We start from the raw sequence: 5,362 nt of genomic DNA, 5'->3' as shown, positions 1-5,362 counted from the left end.
TCTGACTTTTGACCTCTGACGTTTAGTTCTCCTACCATTTTGAATTATACGAAAAACAGTATGAATCTATCTCCTCGTTGACACGTTCATTGCTTTTGGCTCCACCGATTAGTGTAAAACTTTGTATGCACACTTCCCAGAGGCCAAGAAAAAACCTGTGCCCTGCATTTTTCACATCTGCCTTTTATAGCGCCACCAGAAGGCCGACTTGCAGTATGTAAAACATATTCTTCCATATTACTCCTTCAGATTTTATCAGAAAATCACACAAATCAGTACACAATATCTCTACAGTGATGTAACCATGACGGATTTGTCCAATATCATATTCTATCTAATTGGCAGGGAATTGGCAAGGTTTGCAGGATTGCTCCTTTTTGAACAAAATGTTTCAAATCATGAACGCAGCCTGCTATGTGTGTGAAATTTTGCACACACATTCCCACTAGGCGAAGGAACAGATGCCACTCTCTCACATTGGCCTGTTATAGCTCCACCAGAGGGTCAACTTTTGAGCAAAACACATTTTTGAAACAAAATGCCTCAAATCCCGCATGCAGCGTCCGATTGCCGTGAAAGGCCCAAGAACACGTGGCACCCTTTTCACTTTGGCCTATTATAGAGCCACCTCTCTGGCTTGGCCACTTAATCGCTGCTTGCAGCTATATTTGTACGTGTGTGTGTGTGTGTGTGTGTGTGTGTGTGTGTGTGTGTGTGTGTGTGTGTGTGTGTGTGTGTGGTCTTTGCAACTCACATTATTCTGAATGATCTTTCATTTTGATGAATACACATTTAAGAGTTTTATTTAATTTAATTATTGTATATATTAAAAGGTTCTGAATAACAATGGGTTTTGTATTGTTTAAACAACCGTAAGAAAAGGCTATTTGCAAAAGGAAAATGTTTTTAAATAATTTTTGATAAGTAAATACATTTGTTCAAGTTTAAACTGTTTAAGTTTAGAATATCATGTGGGTCAAAGAACTTACCCTTAAACCTGGGGTAAGTTGAGCCACATGACCCTTTTAAAAATATATTTATGGCCCTTTGTCTTATAAGCTTACTCATAATTTCGAATGATCGAAGACATCCTGAAATATGTCTAGATGTTTTGATTTGACTTCCTGGCAATCTCACCCCATTCTCCCCTAAATATATACAATATGTATTACTATTTAAACAAAAACGGATCACTCCAGATACCCAATCAAACGTTTGACAGGCATACCAAAAGACTAGTATTTCTGGAACACCTCTATGAATCAATGTCATTGATAACTTAACATGATTAACTATCAATGCATAAATCAGTGCTCTGCTTTCTTTTAACCCCAAACTGGTTATCTACAGTATAGTGAGAACACACTTCTCCATTCTAGTTTATAATGACATTGTTCTTCTGACTGTAGCTGTGGCACTGGTTAAAAAAAAATGTTTTGGTCCACCCAGGTACATGCCCTTCTCTTGTTACCCAGGCCTATACTATATGCACTTGCTGCCTGTCAATCAATTAGCCCTGGGAGTGGCATGCCCTTGGTGCCCAAATTATAAACTAATACTCCAATTATTAGTTTTTGGTTGTGTTTAGTTTTGATTGATTGAAGACTTTATTAGAAGTTTGCATAGGAAAAGGTACAGTTTCATGATGGTACAGTTCACTGGTACAAGGTCTACTAAAAGGAGATCCATGAAAAGACTAATCTTATTTCCACTGGAAACCATTAAAGTATCTCATATAACATTGAATGACAGACAAATAGAACACAGTACTATGCAGTAGATAATTATGTAAAGAAAAACAAAAAAAAGAGAACAGTAAGTCTAAACAAACAGTATATAAGAAGGGGCAGGGGAGGGTAGGGTTGGGCTAGGTTAGTTTTTTTTTTACCAGTTGCGAACGGCTGCTGCCTGTAAGTGGTTTTTCAGGGCAATTTTAAAGGATGCTAGTGATCCACACTCCTTTATGGCCTTCGGTAAGGCTTTCCACATTTTGGTGGTATAGCAGAAAAACGAGTTTGACCTTTTTTTGGTTTTGACTCTGGGTTGGAAGTGATCTGTAGCGCTGCCTCTGGTGTTGTAATTATGGACATCCTTAATGTTTATAAAGTATTTTGACAGGTACTTGGGTATCATAGTGGTGTAGTGTATCTTGTACACCAGGCCCATTGCAAGTTGCTGTACTCTGTCATCTACTCTGAGCCACCACACCCTTAACTGGTGAGTAGCGGTGAGGTGAGTCTGATAGGGAAGGTTAAGCAGGACCCTAATTAGTTTATTTTGGGCTGTTTGGAGTATAGTTTTAAGGGCTTGTGGGGCGTCACGATACCATACGTGAACTCCATAGTCAAAGAGGGGCTGGATTATTGCACCAGCTATGGTCTTCAGTGTGTTGAAATTGACCATTGGGGCGATCCTCTGTAGGAAACGAGTTCGTCGGTTGATTTTATTTATTACTTTAGAAGTCATCTTTTCGCTGGAAAGATTAGCTTCAAGGATGCATCCGAAGTAAGAGATTTCGTTTTTTCGTGTTATGACCTTGTCACCCACTTTAATTGTGAAGTTATCGACTTTTTTGAGGTTATGATTTGATCCAAAGAGGATGGACTCAGTTTTCCCAGGTGAATTTGTTATCGTTAAGCCATGTGCACTGTGCAGATCTTGCTTAGTTCAGAGTTAAGTGTCTTTTCAACCTGCAAGTGGTCCTTGCCCGAGACTAGCAGAGCCGAGTCATCCGTGAACAGGAACAGGTTGCAGTCGCAAGCAGATGCCATGTCGTTCACGTATATTAGGAACAACAGAGGCCCCAGTATGCTACCTTGAGGAACACCACAGCTTACTGGGAGGGGGGGGGGGGGGGACAGGGTACCGTTAATCTCCACCACCTGTTCCCTCCCCACCAGGTAAGATTGCATCCAGCTCACTGCTGCGCTGTCAAGACCGATGGCTTTTAGTTTCTCAATCAGAATAGAATGATCTACGGTGTCAAATGCCTTCTGGAGGTCCATCATGACCATGCCGCTATATTTGCCGTCATCCGCTTCGCGTTTGATTTGGTCAGTCAAATAGAGAAGGCATGTGTCAGTGGAATGAGATTTTCTGAATCCAGATTGGAACTCGTAAATCAGATTATTCTCATCGAGATATTTTGCAATCTGTTCGTAGACTATTTTCTCCATGACTTTGGATATGGAGCTAAGAATTGTTAGGTATGAGTGAAAAATGGAAAATTTCCCCCCTTTTTTCCTACCTTGTACAAATAGTGTTTTAAACTTACTGCTAAGTACTAATCACATACAAATAATTCACTCTCACACTCAAATGGTTAAAAGCCCATAAGCATAAACAGCCCAAAATAAACTAATTAGGGTCCTGCTTAACCTTCCCTATCAGACTCACCTCACCGCTACTCACCAGTTAAGAGTGGGGTGGCTCAGAGTAGATGACAGAGTACAGCAACTTGCAATGGGCCTGGTGTACAAGATACACTACACCACTATGATACCCAAGTACCTGTCAAAATACTTTATAAACGTTAAGGATGTCCATAATTACAACACCAGAGGCAGTGCCACAGATCACGTTCAACCCAGAGTCAACTCAAAGAAAGGGTCAAACTCGTTCTTCTGCTATACCACAAAAATGTGGAATGCCTTACCGAGGGCCATAAAGGAGTGTGTATCACTAGCATCCTTTAAAATTGCCCTGAAAAACCACTTACAGGCAGCAGCCGTTCGCAGCTGGTAAAAACCTAGCCCAACCCTACCCTCCCCTGCCCCTTCCTTGTATATACTTACTGTTTGTTTAGACTTACTGTTTTCTTTTTTTTTTTTCTTTTCTTTACATATCTACTGCATAGTACTGTGTTCTATTTGTCGGTCATTCAATGTTATATGAGATACTTAAATGGTTTCCTGTTGAAATAAGCTTAGTCTTTTCATGGATCTCCTTTTAGTAGACCTTGTACCAGTGAACTGTACCGTCATGAATCTGTACATTTTCCTATGCAAACTTCTAATAAAGCCTTCAATCAATCAATCAATAACAAGTCAGATTGCTCCTTGTGGTGTGCATTTAAGGCCAGTAGATGGCAGCATTTTAACAGATTTATATGAGTCAGTTAAATGTTGGCTGTTAGTGTTACAGTAGGCCTACTGTATGTGTCTGCTGTATTAACGTCATCATCAATTAGTGTGATAGTCTAGGAGTAATAGTGCCAATTGAATGTCATTTCTACAGTGCCTTTGTGAGAGTGATGATAGTAAGCAGCATGCTCTCTCTCTGGTTGTCATTGTACCAAGGCCAAGTATTATGCATCCATAAAACCTTAAAATGTGGACTAATTGACTATTAACATAAACATGCCCTGAAAGATAATAAGCTATTTTTGCATCAAAATTTATGTAATCACTTTTTAACCAAAAAAAAAAGAAAAATCACACCCGTGTGAACTGAGCGGTGGTTGTGGAGGCTGTGCAACAGCACTACTGGGTGGGTGCAGCGGGGTTAGTGTGCTTTACAATGCTGTAGTTTCTTCACACACTCTAATTTATTTGACCCTAAAACATTCAGTTTGTTAATAATAATAATAATACTTGACCACACATGCTGACCCACCCTTCTCCCGTGTGTGTGTGTGTGTGTGTGTGTGTGTGTGTGTGTGTGTGTGTGTGTGTGTGTGTGTGTGTGTGTGTGTGTGTGTGTGTGTGTGTGTGTGTGTGTGTGTGTGTGTGTGTGTGTGTGTGAGAGAGAACAACAGCGCCCCTCCCTTAACATGGAAGGTCAGAAAAGGTACTGCAGGCTTGAGGCTACATACACGGCCGGACGGCCGGACGGACGGCCGGACGGCCGGACGCATACACACACGGCCACGTATAGGAGACGGTGTGACCACCGCTCAAAAACATTTTCAGATGGGGGCTGTGGCCAAATACATTGTGGGGGACGGGGGTCCTTGGCACAATTAAGTGCAGAACCACTCATTTAGAAGACACATTCAAACAGGTGAGTTGACAAGGGGATAGCTGGGTAGGGGGTTGTGTTGTGTTGACTATAGAGTGCACACTGCACAGGTGATGGATATAGTCGGATAGGCCTACCGTCATCCCCCCAAAAAGGCATAAAGAGAGCTCACATGTGTTCCAACTTCCATTAATTGGGTGTTTGTGGTCTCTCATCACATCATGACACGGAGACCCCATGTTCGAATCAGTTCGAACTAGAACTTCTTCCAATGACTGACATGATGAGAGGCAGGCAGATCGACTCAGAGAGGTAATAATTGCCTAACAGGAGGTCGTGATTATCACTGCCCCATTGGCTGCTGCGTGTCCCCCGCCCTACACCGGACCAACGTCCAGTGTGT

The sequence above is a fragment of the Nannobrachium achirus genome, assembly GCF_963921795.1.
Source record: "Nannobrachium achirus genome assembly, chromosome: 15".
In the NCBI taxonomy this organism is placed as follows: domain Eukaryota; kingdom Metazoa; phylum Chordata; class Actinopteri; order Myctophiformes; family Myctophidae; genus Nannobrachium; species Nannobrachium achirus.
Note: the sequence above shows the minus strand (reverse complement) of the source record.